The sequence below is a fragment of the Arachis hypogaea genome, chromosome 16 (genome assembly GCF_003086295.3).
Source record: "Arachis hypogaea cultivar Tifrunner chromosome 16, arahy.Tifrunner.gnm2.J5K5, whole genome shotgun sequence".
Classification (NCBI taxonomy): Eukaryota; Viridiplantae; Streptophyta; class Magnoliopsida; order Fabales; family Fabaceae; genus Arachis; species Arachis hypogaea.
The window spans coordinates 78545999-78567520 of NC_092051.1; the positions used below are offsets into that span (position 1 = coordinate 78545999).

General features: G+C 37.5%; 1 long non-coding RNA gene and 1 other non-coding gene across 3 annotated transcripts; both read right to left on the bottom strand.

The window, feature by feature from the left end:
• Window positions 1-417: 417 nt before the first annotated feature.
• LOC112757178 (uncharacterized) lies at window positions 418-3974 on the bottom strand. 2 transcript variants are annotated; one of them, XR_011874336.1, is made up of 4 exons: window positions 3364-3974; window positions 1882-1972; window positions 885-1705; window positions 418-488 (listed from the first exon to the last, which is right to left on the bottom strand). It is a non-coding gene; the product is annotated as an uncharacterized lncRNA (long non-coding RNA). The 2 variants fall into 2 exon arrangements; XR_011874335.1 differs by lacking the exon at window positions 3364-3974 and having other exon boundaries at window positions 1882-2172.
• Window positions 3975-21040: 17066 nt separating this feature from the next.
• Window positions 21041-21147, bottom strand: LOC112761984 (small nucleolar RNA R71). Its single transcript, XR_003182349.1, has one exon. It is a non-coding gene; the product is annotated as a small nucleolar RNA R71 (small nucleolar RNA).
• Between the last annotated feature and the right edge of the window lie 375 nt (window positions 21148-21522).

A 21522-nucleotide genomic window follows, 5' to 3' on the forward strand; every position in this document is an offset into this window, starting at 1 on the left:
AACTACACAAGATTATTTCCCCTCACATATGTGTAATGTCTAGTGCTTACTCAGAAATTGTATGACACTTGTTCTTCCCTTGTTCTGATGCATTTCCTTATGGAAATGAGGAAACACATTTTTTGGTATTTTATGTTGTGTGTCCTGGCTCTGTGGTCCGGATCTTAAGGGTTGAATTTCTTGGGCATTTTGCTTCAATTTGTTTGAAAAGTAGTTCAGTTGACTCTAAATCATTTTGAAATTATTTTGTTAAATATGTGTTACTATATGGAATTATATATGTGGTCTAGAATCAAAGCTACCTGTAGGTTTAAGGAAAAAGCCACATAAATATTTGATATATTATATTAACCATGGAACTTGCATCCTCGGAAAAAAAAAAACATTAAACAAACATAGACGGCAAGATTTTTTAAGGATAATGAATAGAAAAACCTCTAAAGAATATCTTGAAAGCTTCACGCGAGCATAAACATATTCTGTTTTTCCTGCAATGTCAAGAAGCAAAAGTAGCATATTAACAGGAAAACTGACTGGAAATTTAAATTGGGAGAGAAAGCATAATCTAATATCATAAAGTTTCCTTTCCATAAAAGCAGCAAATGATGATGCATCAAGCCAATAAATTTTTCTGCATTATGAACTAGTGGCTATGCAAATGTATCGTCACGAAACCATTTATCACAAAGCATGAATTACCATAAGTCTATTTTTTGCCTTGTGCTGAAATTCTATCCCGTTTTTTGGAAGAATGGGGGCAACAAGAATCAAACAAGAATCTAAAGATATTTATAAAATATATTACCCAACTACACCCAGGTCTGCATGTTACAACTAAAAAAAGAAACCAAAACAAAACAAAACAAAACAGCATAAATTCTCACCAGAAGTGTTACTGGTAAAGAGCACATTTACAGATTGCTGAAGTTCCACCCACCTGGCTAAAACCATCGAGGGATCCTCCTTGTTTAGATGGGCATCCCCTAATCTTATGTTAGACTGCAGAATCTTACTCAACAAAATAGTATGAGCATGCTCCGATACCTACAAACACAATTGCCCAAGTCCAAGTCAATAAGGTGAATGTAGAATAAAAAAGATAGTCAAGTATTCACAAAACAATGAAAGGACTAAAAAGGAGTAGTTATACTTTGAATGCCAGCAATTTACAAGCCTTATCCCATTAAATGAGATTAGCTAAATTGAAGGGGTAAGTGTGTTCACATTACCTTTACATCCTGCTGGCTTGCTTTCCTAAGAATGGCCCGCATGAGTCATGATAGAATTTTCTAACAAAAATCCTTCATTTTCCAATCTATATATATCTGCTAACAATTTCATAAGTACATTTTTCCTACATTTATATCCCACAACAATTTCAAATTCAGAGTACTTCCCTAAACCTATACCTTGCATTGACAAACTTTGGAAATATTCCACACTCCACAGTAGAAGCAAGAACATGGAGTACAAACAAAGAAGATAGAGAAATAGTACAACTCGTTAACAGTCTTTATTTATTATTCACACTTACCATATCACCTCCTTTAGTGGGAGGGCGGAATTTGATTGGTGGAACAAAAATATTCTCAAGAAAGAACATTGAGTGACCTGCTTTCTTTCCATATCCCTGACCTTGAATATCATTAATATAGGAACAGAGTCGAACCTCATTTTTTCACAAAAGTTCTAACGTCATTTTAACCTGTAATTTGAATAGAATTAATATATGATTCTAAATTTTCCAACAGCATGTGAAACTTTTCAGTGTCCGGCTAACACTTTACATTGAGGTTAATTCAATATTTGGAAGAAACTAACTTGATATAGAAAGGACCAGAAAATCGATTTTGCTCAGCAAGCTTGTAAGACAACTTGTACCTTTTTGAATCACTTTTCTTGGTCCCAGCAGAGTTGATATCCTCTTCATATGTTGTATCCCTGTCATCGGTTATAGTCTCACTTGCCAAACCTGCTGGTACTTAGTTTCCAATGAGAGAATAACACTAATAACAACTACAAACCCTAACAAAGCAAGATGCAAAATAATAAAGCAAAATGCAAAATAAAAAAGCAAACTCTAACATAGTAAGAAGCAGAAATTACACAAGATTGTAAAACCCCAAATATCAGAACAACAAATCCTCAAAAAAAATTACAAAACCAGATAAACCAGGCTGCAAAAAAAAATTGGAAGTTGCTACCGTTTCTCTATTAATGGTGGCATGAGAATGTCAAGATAAACCAAGCTGCAAAACATATTGATAAACCTAAAAACAATTGAATTTCAATAAACTAAGTAGGATTCTGTCTCAGATAAGCAGAGACTAATAACTTCTTAACCATGTTGCATTTCGTATCATAGTTTTTTTGATCTTTCTTTCAACTGTTTAAAGTAGTTTGAATGCTTTTAAACTTGATAACACCATTCAGCAGGCGTATATATAAGGAAGTAGGTCACGAAGATGAAAAAATTATAATTTGTAATTTTCCACTAATGATAATAAGTATGACTTAGTGCTAAAGCTAATAGCATCACTATCATAGAGGTTTAGTCAACATTAAAATAGAGCATATGGGAATAGAAAGATCTGGCAACAGTTCAAGAAAAATTGATAGACCTACTACAATAATTTAATTTCTAACTTATATCATATTAGTCAGAAAATTCTCTATCACACTAATTTATTCATTGATTCTAAGAAAGGAAAACTATATTCATGAAACACAACAGAATAGTTATAAATTGCTACCTACGATATCCTCAATTAGTTCTTCAACAGAATTCAAAGAAGAACACCATTAAGGACAGCTTTTCCAGCCATATTCTTCATCTATTTCACCTTCTTGTGCACCACACTATCTTTGTCCATCAACTGTTTCAGCCCTTTCTCTCTATGCATATATAAGTAGAACCATATACTTTGCTCTCTTGTGACCTCTAATTAAAGAACCATATACTACTTTTAATTTCTATGCAGAAGAACTATTCAATGATTTTTTCTGTACAGAAGAAACTTTGATTCATAGAATTATTCGTGACAGAAATATATTAAGAAATCTCGATTTTCTTGTCTTACCGGAGGCAATTAAGGAAGCAATAAAGAATCATAACCAATTAGTTCCATGTGATGGCAGTGACTGCATTTCATTTTTCTATTACCCAAACAAGTATGGTTTAGAACAACAAGCAACCTCTACTCAATTCAGATTTCAGTAAACAACAACTGAATCACTTGAACTAAACCAAACTTCAGATTTCACGGATAACAGGCAATTAGTGTACAAAACCCCCCAAATTAAAAACCCTAAATCGGAACCCTAAACCTCCAATTTCAGAACCAAATGAAAATCTATACACACCTTCTCGATGATGGTGAGCAGAGAGAACGATGATGCTAGGTGCGCGGCGACGGTCGGCACAGAGACAACAAGAGTGAGATGCAACGGTGAGAGCAGAGACAACTTGGTTGAGCGGCGACAGTGAGTGCAGATACGACGATGGTGACCAGTGATGGTGAGAGCAGAGACTACGAAGGTAGATGAACGGTCTGGGTGGCGCGCTACGATCTGTGCAAGAGGGCGACTTAGCTTCGATTGACAGTCAGTGGTTAGTGGTTAGTGGGGGTGGTGTGTGGCGGTGAGTGGTGAGTGGGGGTCAGTGGTTAGCTTCGATTCACGATGATGTGTCAGTGGTGAGTGGTGAGTGAGGGTTTTCTGAGGGTGATGATGAGTGAGCTGAGGGTGATGATGAGTGAGCTGAGGGTGAGTGGTGAGTGGGGGTCAGTGGTTAGCTTCGATTCGCGATGATGAGTCAGTGGTGAGTGGTGAGTGAGGGTTTTCTGAGGGTGATGATGAGCGATCTGAGCGAGGGTGATGATGAGTGAGCTGAGGGTGATGACGATGAGGGTTTTCTTCTCTTTGTGAGCTGAGTGTGAAATGGTTTTCTTTGTGAGCTGAGTGTGAGCAGATTTTTTTTTTTTTTTGTGAAAGGTGAAATGGTTTTCTTCTCTTAGAGGGAAATTTTTCATTAAGTGTGAACTGGATAAAAAGTTAAGAGGGAAAAAATTTACAAGTGTTAAAGAGGAAAAAATTTGACAAGTATTAAGTTTTTAGTTCTAGATACATTAGGCATCACTTTTAAAATGCACCCAAAACTTAATAAATAGGCTACTTTCTAAAAGCGTTCCCTTTGATACGAAAAGTGAATCCATAGGTATCAATCTACGGCTATGCTTTATAAGTGATTTCTATAATACCTAAGGCTACACTTTTTAAATGATGCCACAATTGTGTATCCTTTTCTCTTATAAAAAGGCAACACGGAGAAAAGCGTAGCCTATTCTATGAATAGGCTACGCTTTTCAAATGTAGCTTAAAAAAAGTGTGGCAGAATGGGTATTTTTCTTGTAGTGTTCATAGCTTCCTCTAAATTGAACTTGATAGTCTTGTCTCCAACCCCAAAGAAATATATACCGGTGAAGGCATCTAACTTGAATTTGGAGGTTTTGAGGAAGGGTCTACCAAGTAAAACAGAGGAGGAGCTTCTATTTTCTGTTGGAGGCATTTCAAGGATGTAAAAGTCAACCGGAAAAACCAAATCCTTAATTGCCACGAGTACATCTTCCGCTATCCTCATCACTGTGATCACACTCTTATCGGCTAAGGCAAATCTCGCCGCCGACTTCTTTAATGGAGCTAAATTCAACCGCACATAGATAGAAAGTGGCATGATGCCTACACAAGCTCCCAAGTCACACATACAATCATGAAAAGTGTATCCAACAATACAACAAGACACTAAGCACAGTCCAGGGTCACCACATTTTCTTGGAATAGGTTCCATCAAGGAAGAAATTAAACTACCAAAGGATAATGTCTCCAATTCTCCTATCATATCCTTGTGTACACAAGTCTTTCAAAAATTTTGCATACTTTAGAATTTGTTGAATAGCATCAAGGAGTGGTATGGAAAGTTTCACACATGGTTAATTTGATGCATGAGAACCATTGGCAAGGTACTAAGTTTGGTGTTTCCACACTAAAGTAAGTTCAAAAGCCCACAAATAAATTAATGCATGCTAACCATCTTTTAAGTGCTTGGAAACAAGCAACTTTCAATATCATTGCACAGTATCATACAAATTTTTGGAAGGATTAAGCATCATCAACCAAAAGGAGGAAAAAGGAATGTAAGGACCAGCAATGATGATGATGAGGAGTAAAGCAAGCAAACTCCAAAAGGTTGTATTGTTAAGTGATTATTTTGCATCACTGCTATGATTGAAAGTGATATTATACCCCTATCTGTCTTTCTGTCTAGTATAATCTCTCTGTAATTCAATAATTAAGATGCTTGATCATTCACAACCCTATACTCTCCAAACTTGTTTGCACTCAATATCTCAAAAAGGAATCACATGACAGTTCTTTGAAAAGAAGGATTAAAGAATTAAACAGTTTTGAGGCAAGCAAAAGATTAGGAGAAGTGGTGGTTCTAGTTGTATGATTATGCATTGAGGTTGCATGCTTGTGAAACTTGCATGGGAGCTCATAGGCAGGACATAGAGTTCAAAGAAGTATTGTGGAGATTCTCAAACATTTATTGATCCAAGAAGCAGCAAACAAAAGAAAATAAAGAGAATATAAAAAAACAACAGAGCATGGCCCAAGGCTCTGAGCATCAATTACTAGGGAGAAAAGAAGAAAGAAACAAGAACTCAAAGAGTTGTTATCCTAGTAAATGCTTGTGGTCGAATTGTGTCAAAGAAAGAGGCTTGAATAAGTAAATCCTTAGGGGTGCTTTAATACCTAATACCTTAAAACCAACTGGTTTAGGAGTATTGATTGAAAGCTTATTTAAAGAGCCGCTTTGAGACATGATACTTAGAGTCAAAGCCAAAACACAAAAAAATCATAAGCTGCTTCAAGGTGATTACCTATAGAGAGATCTCCATGATATCATTTGGATGAAAGTCCTAGGACCTAAGACTCCCAAGATATAGGGACTAGTAAGCACTGAAGCCCTTGCATGAGCATATAATTTAGAGTTCACCCCATTGTCACTTAATCACTTCACTCACAGAACATTACAAGTTATTCTTCAACCCATTCTAATTGAAAAGAACTTTTGAGCATAACTCTTTTCTTGCTTGGCGACAAGCAAGTTTTGAGTTTAGTGTTGTGATGACAAGTCATCTTAGCTCAATTTTACTAGTCTTTTTCTTTGTTTTTATTAGGTTTTATGCACTTTCTTGCATTGTAAGTTAGCAATTTGGAGTGGAATTGCATGGTTTCTTTGAATCAATCAACCACCCTTTAATTGATAAAAAATCATGAAGTTTAAACTAAAATTAATTAGTTTTAAATGAATTTTAAGCTTTGTGAATTTTGTGATACTTTGATTGGTTGTTTTGATTACTTGTAGGTAAAGAAAAGAAAAAAAATAAGAAAAGCGTAGCCTAAGGAGCATGATCTAAGCAAAGAAAGAAAGCGTGGCACAAGGAAGAGAAGCGTGGCTCAAACAAGGAGAAGCGTGGGTGGAGTCAAGAAACAAGAGCATAAAGCTCTTGCCAAGAGCTTTAAAGCTCTTGCCAAGAGCTTTAAAGCTCTTGTGGAGAGCTTTCCTTCAAATAATCAGAAGCCAAGCTCTTGCCAAGAGCTTAGAAGCTCTTGCCAAGAGCTTTATCAAAAGCATATGGAAGAAGGAAGCAAGAGCCAAGCTCTTACTAAGAGCTCAAAAGCTCTTGCCAAGAGCTCAAAAGCTCTTGCTAAGAGCTTTTTCAGGCATGCTTTGAAGGAAATCAAGGAAGAAAAGCTCAACTATGCACTCACCAAGACTTGAACCCATGACCAAGGGGAGGAGGTCAGCGCTATTCCACAAGGAAAAACAAGCCAAAATTGGCTTGTTTTCATTCAGCAAGGTTCGAACAGGGAGCATCAAGGAAGCAAGGCCTTGTGCGCCACTCATTTGCCAAGGAAAATCGCCAGCAACTTCCTTCACCAAGGATTGAACTGGGCACCTCAAGGAAGCAAGACTTTGGGCGCTACTCTTGTGCCAAGGAAATTAGGTCCACATGTGCTCCACCCAATATTTGAACCAGGGACCTCAAGGACAAGTAAAGCTCTTGCCAAGAACTCAAAAGCTCTTACAAAGAGCTTTGTTCTATTGTCACAAGGGAAGGATCGTGCGCAACACTTTGGCAAGAAAGGGGACCAAAGCTCTTGGCCAAAGCTCTTGCCAAGAGCCAAACCTTCCCCTGGGAGGTGCACCATGGGCCAAAAATTCATCAAAAATTCAAATTAATTCATTTCTTCACCAAATTTTAGAGCCCATCCAAATTCTTAGATCCAATTTAGGAAGTGTATAAATAGGTGTTAGTTTGATTTAAGGAGAACCTTTTGACTTACTTTAAAATTCTCTTTTGCTTCTTTGAATTTCCATTTTTGTAATTTTTAGCTTTTATTTTTGAATTTAGATCTTAGAGAATTGGGAAGGGGAATTGATCTCTCTTCTTCCTTGTTCTTGCTTGAGCACTCTTTAGTTTTCTTGCTTTTGATCTTGGGTGGAGAATTGAAGAACTTCTGCTTCAATCTCACCTTGAGATCTCTTGTTTACTTTTCTGCATAATTCAAATTCTGTTTACTGCTTCCAACTTTCTTTTCTTCTGCAATTTACTTTTATATTTTCATTTTGCAATTGTTCTTGTTGGATCAAGGAAGGATTTGAGATCTAGACTTGTTTTCTAGTCTCTTCCACTCCTGAGATCTTCAACATCCTTTTAATTGCTGCAAATTAAGCATCACTTCCTATTTTAATTTCTCAAGCATTTATACTTTTCTGTTTAAATCTACTTCACTTCAATTCACCTTCTACTCTTCTGTTTTGTTGAAATTTACTTCTGCTTGTTTAATTTCTGCAATCCCAGCTCCCTGAACCCTTTTATAATTCAAGCAATTTACATTTCTTGCACTTTAAGATTTAGTTATTTACATTTCTTGCAATCTAAGCTTCTGCAATTTAATTTACTTATTCTTTAAGATTCAGCACTCTTACTTCTTGTTCTCTTTAATTTACTGTAATTCTTCCCTCTCCCTTTACAATTCATGCAATTTAGCTTCTGTCAATTATAAACCACTCAACCAATACTTGATTCGCTTGACTAAATCAACCACTAAACAAAAATTGCTCAATCCTTCAATCCCTGTGGGATCGACCTCACTCATGTGAGTTATTATTACTTGATGCGACCCGGTACACTTGTCGGTGAGTTTTGTGTTGGATCGATTTCCACACATCAGGTACCCTGAATCTAATTGGAACATTTACCTTTCTTTATTTTGCACTTTGTTTGATTTTCAGTTGGGAAATTCTGTTTGTACTGGAAGCTATGAGTAGCTAACTTCCCTCTCATTGGGGGAGGAAGCTCTATTGTACTTGATGTATTAATTGATAGTGAATTTCTTCTTTTTCTTCTTCGTTCTTCATGCTTAGTGTTCAATCATCTTGGAAAAGAGGTTTAATACAAATTGGGTTTCATGGGACCCTTGGAAAAGGAAACATGAAACCATGCTTGAAATCCCTTCTCACATTGAGTAGATCTGGGTTTTGGGATTGGATACGGTGACATGAAATCTACCCAAATATTTGGATCTATGAGGATGTGTGGTAAAATCAGGGACCAAGCTTATCTTTCTTCATGAGCAATTAGACCAAGGAATTGGCTGATTATCAAGATTTGAGAGATTGAATCACCAAGGAATTGGGGTTCAATCAATCATGATTGCCAAGAGGTCAATGAGTTATATGATTGAAGATGAGATGATCTGAATTTAATCCAAAGAGAGAAATATCTCCCAATCCCAATGAATCGTCCCTATTTTTATCTTCCCTATTCTTTATAGCTTTCTTTAATTTCTGTTATCATCCCATTCCCCATTTACAATTCAGTCATTTATATTTCTGCAATTTACTTTCATGCTCTTTACATTTCTGCATTTTATTGTTTTTCTTTATCTTTAAGTCATTTATAATTCTGCTATTTAGAATTCTACACTCAACAATTCTCTTGATTAGTGATTTAAGAAAAATGTCGTGTCGGTATAGAATTTCACACAAAATAATTCCGTTGTTAGTATAGTCCAAACCAACAAACAATCCTCCCAATCAAATTAAATTTGGTTTTGTCATAAGTGCAAACCCCAATGAAAATTAACCGAAGTATTTAGACTCTGGGTCGTCTCCCAAGGAATTGCAATTAAGTGGTCAATTATTGGCTATGAAGAACAAAGGGGGGTTTGATTGATAAGAAGGAAAGAAATTAATTGGCAAGAATTAAATGACAAGAAGAATAAATCAAGCAAGTAACTAAAGAAAGCAATTAATAAAGAGAGACATTCGTGGCAAGGTTTGAGATCATAGGCTTTCTATCCTAGTCATTAATCATAACAATACTTAACAAGAATTTATCTTATTTTGTCATCCCCAATGTTGGAAGAAGGTATAAGTTATCTTCCATTAGAGAAAGTCGAACAAGACTAGTTAATCTCAAATCAAAATTCCTAATCAACTCACTAATTGAATTAGCAAGAGATTAGAGTCATTGAAAATGATATTAACTAACAACTCTAGATTACCAATCTAAATTGGGTATTAATCACTCAAGATTACCCAATTACTCTTCCCAAGCCAAGAATGCTCAAAATCTACTCTAAAGCCCAACCAAGCATTTTGTCAAACACTTGGTGGGTACAAATAGAAAGCATGGTAAAAGTGCGAGAATAATAAATCTACCACCTACCAATTGCAAGAAAAGTAGATTCACAACTTAAATCATCAATAAAAGAAACATCAACATCAAATTGCATTAATAGAGATCTAAATCCAACATGAGCATCCATAAACATAAAAGAGAGCATAAAAGGGAAATTAACAAGAAAACTAAGAAGAATAGAGTAGTAGAAATAAGAAATTGTAAAGGAAACAAGATGAATTCAAGAAATCATGCCTAGATCTAAGATGGATTAACCTAACCTAACCTAATTCTAGCGAGAAGAGGGAGCTTCTCTCTCTAGAAACTACACTACGTGATGCTAAGCTACAAACAATTGGTCCCCCTTTGCCCAAGCTTGAATTCAGCATGAAATAGCATCAGAAATAAAGTGGATTGGGCCCAAAATGAGCTACAAATCGCTGGCTATGATTTCACTTTAGTGAACCATATGCTCCATCGGTGCGCACGTGTACAGTGTGTGTGCGCATCCCTAGACCTTAGGCAACTATGGCAAATTTTATATCATTTTGAAGCCTCCGATGTTAGCTTTTGAACGCAACTGAAACTTCCTCATTCGGACCTCTGTAGCTCAAGTTATGATTGATTGAGTGCGAAGAGGTCAGGCTTGACAGCTTTGCGATTCCTTCATTTCTTCATGAGTTCTCCCACTTTGCATGCTTTTCTCCTCACTTCTTCCATCCAATACTTGCCTTATGAACCTGAAATCACTCAACAAACATATCAAGGTATCGAATGTAATTAAAGTGAATTGAATTTAGCTATTTTAAGGCCTAAAAAGTATGTTTTCACATTTAAGCACAAATCAAGGGAGAATTGCAAAACCATGCTATTTCATTGAATAAATGTGGGAAAATGTGATAAAATCCCCCAAATTAAGCACAAGATAAACCACAAAATTGGGGTTTATCAAATAGCTTGCCTAATTCCCCCAGTAACTAAAGTTGTTCAATCAATCAATCTCTGTGGGATTCGACCGCACTCTTGTGAGTTATTACTTGATGATAATTTGGTATACTTGCCAAAGACAAGTTCATTATAGTGATATAGTGAATTTTGGTCATCAAGTTTTTGGTGCCGTTGTCGGGGATTGATTTTGAATTGACAATGATTAAGTTGATGGGTATTTAGATTAAGAATTTTTCTTTACTTTGTTAATTACTTTAATTTCAGTTCCTTAATTTCTTTATTTCTTTTAGCACTTGAATTCTCAATTGTTCATTGTATATATATCCATTCTAACAAAAAGCACATTAACTGTTTGATGCTCTGCATCAACTAACTTGACTCACCCACCCTTCTCCCAAGAGGGTGTTCATCCTTGTTTTAGATTATGTTTTGTGTTGTGTATGATAAGGAGGAGAGGGGCTTTAACCTCCTACAATTCTGAACTTGAGAGGACATTTTGGAGATTGAAAAGAGAGGCAGTAGCAAGAGGTAAAATGGGGGTTGGTGAAGAAGAAGAAGAAGAAGAGAATCCAACTCAAAATATGGAAGGTGAAGCACACAATCATCCGGATGAACTAGTGGGAAACCATGCTCCCCCACAAGAAAGGAGAGTGCTAGGCTCTTATATCAATCCGAATCCTGGGAATTGTGGGAGTAGTGATGAGCGGATAATTTATACCCTTTTTGGCATTGTTTTTACATAGTTTTTAGTATGTTTAGTTACTTTTTATTATATTTTTATTATTTTTATTCAAAAATCACATTTCTGGACTTTACTATGAGTTTGTGTGTTTTTCTATGATTTCAGGTATTTTCTGGCTGAAATTGAGGGACCTCAGCAAAAATCTGATTCAGAGGCTGAAAAAGGACTGTAGATGCTGTTGGATTCTGACCCTCCTGCACTCGAAGTGAATTTTTTGGAGCTACAGAAGCCCAATTGGCACACTCTTAATTGCGTTTGAAAGTAGACATCCTGGGCTTTCCAGAAATATATAATAGTCCATACTTTTCTCTAGATTTGATGGCCCAAACTGGCATCCAAAGCCAGCCTAAAACATCTTGGCGTAAAACGCCTAAACTGGCATCATAATTGGAGTTAATTCAGTTAAGTCAGAATGAAGGGGTGACCCATGACAATCACCCAATCTTCGTTACTTGTAATAACCCTGATTTTCGAGTAGGTGAGATCTTTTCTGAAAGTACGGATTTCTCCGGAAGATCAGTAAAGGGAACACCTCTGATATATCATCAAGCATCTCAATCCTCATTGTCATTATGTCATCCTTAAGCTAGAACATCTTCAGAGGCAAGCTCGATAATGCAATCGTGAAGAACCTAGTTTTTGAACCGTATCGGTTGGCAGTTTTGATTCTAACTTTCGTAAATAGTCTCTGTTTGACGAACCGAACTCGATTCATGATAGAAGAGAGATAATAGTATAATATTATCATTATATTAGTATTAGAAAATGCTTGAATGATATTATAAGGTTACCTGGTCTATTTTAGTTAAAAGTAGAAAATCGGTTTAACCGGGTTCACAGTTTACTGGTGCAGTTTAGCACCAGCACTCTCTCATGACTTTAGTCATGCTAAGGCCTCATCATACATGTTCTATTATCATAATAAATACGTTACTAGTGTCATTTATGCTAGTAGATCAGAAAATAATTTTTAGAGATGTTTTTACGAGTGTTCTGATACATCTAGTTTTAGTAGTTATACACCTGAGATATTTTAATATTATTTTAACCCACCTCCAAGCCAACCAATCACAACTCACCTTACACCCCCAAGACCTCCAAGGCTGTCTCATTTCATCATTTTGGCCGAAAATAACAAGAGAGAAAATAGAGAAACCTTCATGAACACTTAATCTTCAAAGCTTGATTTCTTCTGAACTAAAACTCAAATCAAAACTCCAATTTCACCAAAATGATCCTCTCTTATTTCTCTACATAACCATGTAACTTATCAAGGCTGGAAATAAGGTGAGATGGTTGTTCCTTTCCCCTTTCAATTCGGTTTTCAAGGAAACATGCTTAAACAAGTGTTTTCTTGATGTTCTTCCTTAGATCTCTTGCTTAGCTTGACTTGTGGGCCAAAGATCTTTGATTTCCTGCACGTTTAAGGTGAGGGTAACCTTCCTAAGATGATGCTGAAGTTTGCTTAGTTGATGGTTTAGAGTTTTAAAGTTGTTCTTGATGTGTTTTAGGAGGAAAAAGTGCTTTAAGAACACTTCAAAGAGTAACCGGATTTGGAGCAGCAAATCAAGGTAGGGTGTCACGAAATTAATCTTGAATATTTATGTTTGAGTTGTGTGAATGTTGTATGATTTGGCTGTGCTAAAAATTGGTTGCATATATGATTGATTCTTGGTGAAAATTTGGTGAAATTTTGATGAAATTTGATGAAATTCAAGCTATGAATGTGTGTTCTTGTGGCTTCTGGAAAACGAAACTCTAGGCCCTAAATTGGGGTTCAATTTGTGCTAAAATCATGTAGAAAATATGGGGTTTTAGTGGCTGGGAATTTATTTTGAATTTTGGTAAAAATCGGTTGTTGAAAAGACTGAAAAACGGGTAAAAACAGAGAAAGAATTTGAAGAATATATGAAGAACATGAAGAACACTTTGAGTGTGGTGAAGAACAATGAAGAACACCTTTTAGATCTTAGAAAGGGCAAGGAAGTAAATATTTTGGTGTTTGAGGGGTTATTTTGTAATTTCTGAAAGTTAGGGTGGTTAAAGTAGAAATATTAAAAGTTACCGGGGTAAAAAGTTAATTTTAAAGGTTAAAAGGTAAAGGCAAGGTAATTTTTGAAAATTTAATAATATAATAATAAATAATAATAAAATAATGTGAAAAAGGCAGTTTTTTATAAAAGCTTTAGAAAGACAACTTTAAGTGCAGAATCTCATAATTACCTTCATAAAACACTTAGGGAAAGGTAAGAATATATTAGTGAGGCAAAGATAAAGAAAAGATAAAAAGTTAAAGAAAAGATAAAAGCCAAAGAAAAAGTCTGTAAAATTTTAATGACAGAAAAACAGACAGAGATTAGTGAACGAACTAGGGTAACATAGTTAGTCCTTGAGTTGCGACTAGGGTTAGGTATTATATGAAAAGTTAAACTGTTTCAGTATAGACTTAATGAACCTATACTTGGGACAGGCTAACTATTCATACCGAAATTTACATAAGCTTTAAATACATACGTTAAGTAGAATAATCTGATAAAAGTAAAGAGATACAGAGAAGAGAGTAATCAGAGCAGAGTAAAGAAACAAAGAGAAAAGAGTAGTATGATAAAAAGCAGAGGACCTGTTGAAGGGTCATTTGTTGCTTAAAGCAACCCAAGAGATGCTTGTTTGTTTATTTATTGCATTAAGGCAACTCCAGAGTTATTTGTTTGTTCATCTGCTGCAATGAGGCAGTCAGATAGATGGTGGTGCGACCACTGAGAATGCTTTCCTACGGTACAGATCCACACTTTATTTTTGTAAGGCAGAGTGGTTATTTCCTGCTACAGAAGTACCACGACCACTTGTTCCATTTCTGTAGTGGCAGAGGGGTTATTTCCTGTATACAGAAGGTGTGTCGGCATACATTCCTGCAATGGTAGATGTGTTATTTCCTACGTGCAGTGGACCCTGTGGTGGCAGAGGGGTAATTTCCTGTACACAGGGGTATAGCCAACAGGAAAGCCATACCCATTTCAGCTGCTTTGCGTTACGTCGGGAGCGGGTAGAAACCGACAAATGAGCTCATTACCTGCACTAGCGCTAGACATGCATCATACTTGGTTGTGTATTTTCTCTATTATGATTGTTGCATGAATGTATGTGTTCCTTGTTTGTATTCTATTCTCTATGTTTGTGTTCGTGTTATTTCCTTGTATTCTTCTATTTGTGTTCTGCTATCTGTTTTCTCTATCTTCTCTATTTATCTGTATTTTCTATTTACTACTTCTCTGTATTCTGTTATTAGTCTGCTAAACAACATAGAATTAATGAACATAACTAATAACCCCGGCCCTACTAAGAACTCCCCAGTTCTTACCCCTTTTCTCTCCTTTCCCCCTTCAGATGGAAGTGAGAGTACCTTACCGTAGTTCATTGATGATGCTTCTGCAAAGAGGATTCCGCTCTAGATAGTCTTCTGAGTCTAGGGTGAATATCGTTCTCTATTTATATGTATATATTGTGAGACCAGCCAATGTCTACACCCCGTTTGTACGTGAACTTTAACCTAAATCCTGTGTACGAGACTCTTGTTGTGTGGCTACTTCATGAGGTACCAGAGAGACATCCTATGGCAATGTCTGATCGTGCAGAGGAGTAGCAGATGATGTTCTACCTTTTGATGATGTTCCACCTGACTTGAGTTTTGGAAAACCTAGAATGTACTTTCCCTCGCTTTAGAAGTTTAGAGGGACTAGGTGAGTATAGAGTCTAGGCTAGCCTAGGTGCCAGCTTAGGGACCTCTTGAACTGGTCAGGACCTGGGATGTTGTATGTATGTATATGTATAAAGTTATTATCTAGCTATATCTAGGGGTGTTCTAACTGGTCACTAAATGTTGCTAGCTACTTGTGATGTATTTATGTGTGGTTGCTTATAATTGTTTTATCTGTTATCAGTTGTGAGTTGATTATGAATGATTCCGTCTATTAATCCAAACGTTTTAAAAAAATATATACCTTGCAAATTAACTACGCTTTTAACAACGAATCAGGCTTATATGATAAATAATAGATAATAATTAGGAAGACAAATTGGTAGCACTCGGTTTCCAGTATGATCTAGACATACTGAAAATTGGGTCGTTACTTTACTCGCTTAGCCAAGATCCGCGTGCCTGACAACCACAAAGCGGTCTACATGATGTTCAACGTAGTCAATGGACGATAGCTGGAGTATATTCTCTTGGATATCTAATACACGGACCGAGTCTGTGAGATTAGTATCTTCGTGGTATAGGCTAGAATTATTGGCAGCATTCCTGGGATCCGGAAAGTCTAAACCTTGTCTGTGGTATTCCGAGTAGGATCCGGGAAGGGATGACTGTGACGAGCTTTAAACCTACAAATGTTGGGTGCAGTGACAGTGTGCAAAAGGATCAATAGATTCTATTTCGACGCTAGTGGGAACCGACAAATGATTAGCCATGCGGTAGCTGTACCTGGTATTTTTCATCCGAGACGAGAAATCTGACAGTTGATTAGCCGTGCAGAAATCGTAGAGGACCATTTTCACTGAGAGGATCTTACAGCTTACCATGGAAGGGAGCACGCATGATTGGAAGAAGGCAATAGGAAAGCAAAGGTTCAGAAGCAACAAAGCATCTCCAAACGCTTATCTGAAATTCCCACCAATGAATTACATAAGTAACTTTATCTTATTTTATGTTTTATTTATCTTTTAATTATCAAAACCTTATAACCATATGAATCCGCTTGACTGAGATTTACAAGATGACCATAGCTTGCTTCAAGCTGACAATCTCCGTGGGATCGACCCTTACTAATGTAAGGTTTATTACTTGGACGACCCAGTGCACTTGCTGGTTAGTTGTGCGGAGTTGTGAAAAGTGCAAATCACGATTTCCCACACCAAGTAGCATCTTGAGACCCAAATACATGCCAACAATTTTGAGCTCAAACCACAGCTAATCACTCATGTTCAGAACAACTGTTCATTTGGAGAAAATGCTCAAGAAGATCTAAACCAACATCTAACGACATTCTTGAGAATTTGTGACACTATAAAGGCTAATGCTGTTCACCTGAACACCTACAAACTGCTTTTATTTCCTTTTTCTCTCAGGGATAAAGCATCAAAGTAGTTAGAATCATTTCCAAAGGAGAGTTTGATAACTTGGGAAGAGGTGGTGAATAAGTTCTTGGCAAGATTTTACCCTCCCCAAAGAGTTAACAGGTTGGGGGCTGAGGTGCAAACATTTAGACAACAAGATGAGAAAACTCTCTGTGAGGCATGGGAGAGATACAAGGAGTTGACAAGAAAATGTCCCCGGACATGTTCAATGAATGGGTACAAATGCACATTTTCTATGAAGGATTGACACAGGAATCAAAGAAGGCTTTAGATCACTCTTCAGGAGGCTCTGTTAACAAGAAGAAGACAATCGGAGAAGCCATAGACATCATAGAAACTGTGGCCAACAATGAGTATTTCTATGCCTCCGATAGAAACCCAAGAAGGGGAGTAATGGAGCTGAACTCTATGGATGCTCTGTGGTGCACGAAATTACAATCACACTTTTGCAACTCCGCACAACTAACCAGCAAGTGCACTGGGTCGTCCAAGTAATACCTTACGTGAGTAAGGGTCGATCCCACGGAGATTGTCGGCTTGAAGCAAGCTATGGTTATCTTGTAACTCTTAGTCAGGATATCAATAATTCTCATATTTAATTGTAAAAAGTAAAAGAACATGAAATAAATACTTGTTATGCAGTAATGAAGAACATGTTGAGGCTTTGGAGATGCTTTGTCTTCTGAATCTCTGCTTTCCTACTATCTTCTTCTTCATGCACGCAAGGCTCCTTCCATGGCAAGCTTTTTGTTGGGCATCACTGTTGTCAATGGCTACTTCCCGTCCTCTCAGTGAAAACGTTCCAAATGCGCTGTCACCGCATGGCTAATCATCAGTCGGTTCTCGATCATGCTGGAATAGGATCCATTGATCCTTTTGCATCTGTCACACGCCCAACAATCGCGAGTTTGAAGCTCGTCACAGCCATCCCTTCCCAGATCCTACTCAGAATACCACAGACAAGGTTTAGACGTTCCGGATCTCAGGAATGGGCGCCAATAATTCTAGCTTATACCACGAAGACTCTAATCTGAATCATGAGGCTAAGAGATATGCATTCAATCTAAGGTAGAACGGAGGTGGTTGTCAGGCACACGTTCAAAGGTGAGAATGATGATGAGTGTAACGGATCATCACATTCATCAGGTTGAAGTGCGAATGAATATCTTAGAATAAAAGCAAGCGTGATAGAATGGAAAACAGTAGTAATTGCATTAATTCATGAAGAACAGCTGATGCCAGGGCATTTTGGCCAGTTTCACTGACCTTTTCTTTACTATTTTAGGGTAGTTTCATGCATTTTCTTAGGAAATAAGCAAGTTTTGGGTAGAATTTCACTTACATCTTGATTTAAGCATACATTGTGCACTTTATATGATTTCATGAAAATTTTGCATGAATTAGATGACAAATTGGATGATGCATGTCTCATGATGTGTATTAGAACTTTGATGCACTTTATTGCTTGATTTAAGGACAAAGGAAGCAAGAAAGAGCCACGTTAGCAGCCACGTTAGTCTAACTAACGTGACCACCAATGTGGAATGGGAGCTAGCTTACAACGTTAATGAGAAAAGTAATCGCCAATAACGTCCTCGAAAAGCCATCATAGCCCACGTTAAGAGTCACGTTAACTAAGTTAACGTGAACTCTAACGTGGAAGAAAGAAATAAGGCCAATGTTAGTGACACTCATCTTTGTCACTAACATTGGACCAAGCTCATAAGTGGCCACGTTATGAGCCACGTTAACTCAGTTAACGTGGACTCTAACGTTGGAAAGCAAAAGAGAAGCCAACGTTAGTGACACTCACCTTTGTCACTAACGTTGGCCAAGCTATAATGAGCTACGTTAGTTGCCACGTTAACTTAGTTAACGTGGAAGCTAATGTGGAGAAAACAAACAATCGCCAACGTTAGTGACACTCACCTTTGTCACTAACGTTGGAATGAGCCACAATGAGCCACTATGAGCCACGTTAACTTCCACGTTAACTTAGTTAACGTGGAAGCTAACGTTGAGGATAGGATGATGAGCCAACGTTAGTGACACTCACCTTTCTCACTAACGTTGGAGATGGCTATCATTACCACATTAGAAGCCACGTTAACTTAGTTAACGTGGACTCTAACGTGGGAAGTAGGGGCACCTTGGAACGTTAGTGACAAAGGTAAGTGTCACTAACGTTCTCGAAGAATTGGCAAGCCTACGTTAAGAGCCACGTTAACTAAGTTAACGTGAACTCTAACGTAGGGAGGGAGGACTCTCAACATTATTGGAAAAGGTGAGTCCCAATAACGTGTGCGAAGGACCAAGAGGCAACGTTAGTGGTCATGTTGGTGCCACTAACGTTGAAGTTAACTTTGATCATCCCTGGGTGAGGAACGTTAGTGAAAAAGGTGATTGTCACTAACGTTCTCGAACCCACACTCTCACTTAACGTTAACGTCACTAACGTCCTGAGCTAAAGACCCTTCCTACTTCACACTTTCTCTCTGTAAGTAAAGCTAAGCCCACTGCAGAAGATAACTGCTTCAAACTCAAGATCCAAAGGCCCATATCCAAGACTTGAAGAATCAACTATAATATCAGAAGAGTAGTATAAATAGGGGTAGTTTTGAATCAGGAAATAACTTTTGAGGAGTGAGGGGAATTTGAGAATTACTCTCTATATAATTTACTTTCTCTGCACTTCTAGTTCTAGTTTTCATGATGTATTCTCCATCTTTGTTTTCCATTTCCAGAGCTATGAACAACTAAACCCTTTTTATTGGGTTAGGGAGCTCTATTGTAATTTGATGGATCAATACTAATTTTCATTACTCTTCTTCTATCTTTTCTCTTGATTTTACTAGAAAGCTTTCAATCTTCATCCAATTGGGTAGTTATATTGGAAAAGAAGCTATTCATACTTGGATCTCTTCTAAACCTTGGAAGAAGAATGAAGAGATCATGCTAGAAATGCTTTCTCATGTTGGACCAAATTGGATTTGGTTGGGTATGGTGACTATAATCCTACCAACACTTGATTTGGGAATGCATGTGGTATAATCAGTGACCATACTTCATCTCTTCTCATGAGCAATTGACCAAGGAATTGGCTATTAATCAAGATTTGAGAGATTGAATTACCAAGGAATTAGAATTTGATCACTTAAGATTGCCAAGGAGATCAATGAATGCATTGATTGAGGAAGAGATGAAAATGAACTTGATCCGGAGAATGCAACATCTCCTAAACCCAATGAATCCCCATTTCTGATCTACCCATTCTCTTTAATTTCTGCAATTTACTTTCATGAGCATCTTCCCCATTCCCATTTACAATTCTGCAATTTACTTTCCATCATTTACTTTCAGCTCTTTACTTCCAGCATTTACATTTTCTGCTATTTACTTTCTCGCCATTTAATTTCCTGTAACTCTCAAACCAAATTCTGCTTCGCTCAACTAGAACATTCCTCTAATTAAAGTTGCTTGACCAATCAATCCCTGTGGGATTCGACCTCACTCTATTGTGAGTTTTTACTTGACGACAATTCGGTATACTTGCCGAAGGAAAATTTTTGAGAGACAAGTTTCCGTGCTATCAAGTTTATGGCGCCGTTGCCGGGGATTGATTTTGTATTAACAATGACTAAATTGGAGGATAACTAGATTGAGCATTTTTCTTTTGTTTGATTTAAATTTCTGTTTGAGTTAATTACTTTCAGTTTTAGTTATTTTCCTCCCTTCCCCCCTACTCCTTTTTCTTAGTTATTTACCATTCAGTTCACTAACTCACTAACTGTTTGATATATTGCATCACTCACACTAACAGCAATTTTAACAAGAGTACTTTCTGCATCTATTTCCTTGCTTGTGCCTTGTTGGTTGTATGATAGGGAGAAGAAGCGGGGCTTCAACTTCCTTTGATTCTGAACCTGAGAGGACCTTCCTTAGATTAAGGAGGGAAGCAAGAGGAAAGAGAGTAGTTGGTGCTGAGGAAGAGGAGGAGTACTTTGAACTGGACATGGATGAAAACATGGAGAACCATTATGAAGAAGAGGCTCACAACCATGGCAGAGAAGGTCCAGCACATCAAGCTGGACAAGAGAGAAGAGTTCTGGGTTCTTACATCAACCCAAACCCAGGAAACTGTGGAAGCAGCATCCAAAGGCCAACCATACATGCCAACAACTTTGAACTAAAGCCACAACTTATCACCCTTGTTCAGAACAATTGTTCATTCGGAGGAAGTGTCCAAGAAGACCCCAATCAACATCTAACCACCTTCCTGAGGATATGTGATACTGTGAAGTCTAATGGTGTTCATCTTGACACCTATAGACTACTTCTGTTCCCTTTCTCACTTAAGGACAAGGCATCTAAATGGCTGGAATCCTTCCCAAAGGAGAGTTTAGCAACCTGGGAAGATGTGGTGAACAAATTTTTGGCAAGATTCTATCCTCCTCAACGGATCAACAGGCTGAGAGCTGAGGTGCAAACATTCAGGCAGCAGGATGGTGAGACTCTATATGAAGCATGGGAGAGGTTTAAGGACCTGACAAGAAGGTGTCCACCAGATATGTTCAATGAATGGGTGCAACTACACATTTTCTATGAAGGCCTCTCTTATGAATCAAAGAAGGTAGTAGACCATTCATCCGGGGGATCTCTGAAAAAGAAAAAGACCATTGAAGAAGCCATAGATGTCATTGAGACTGTAGCGGAGAATGACTACTTCTATGCTTCTGAAAGAGGCAACACTAGAGGAGTAATGGAGCTAAAATATGTGGATGTACTGCTGGCCCAAAACAAGCTTATTACCAAGCAGCTGGCTGACCTCACCAAAAAGATGGAGAGGAACCAAGTGGCAGCAATCACCACCTCATCAGCAACCCAAGAGGGAGTGAATGCTGAGGCAGAAGAGGAGCAAGAACAAGCCAACTACATTGGAAACTCACC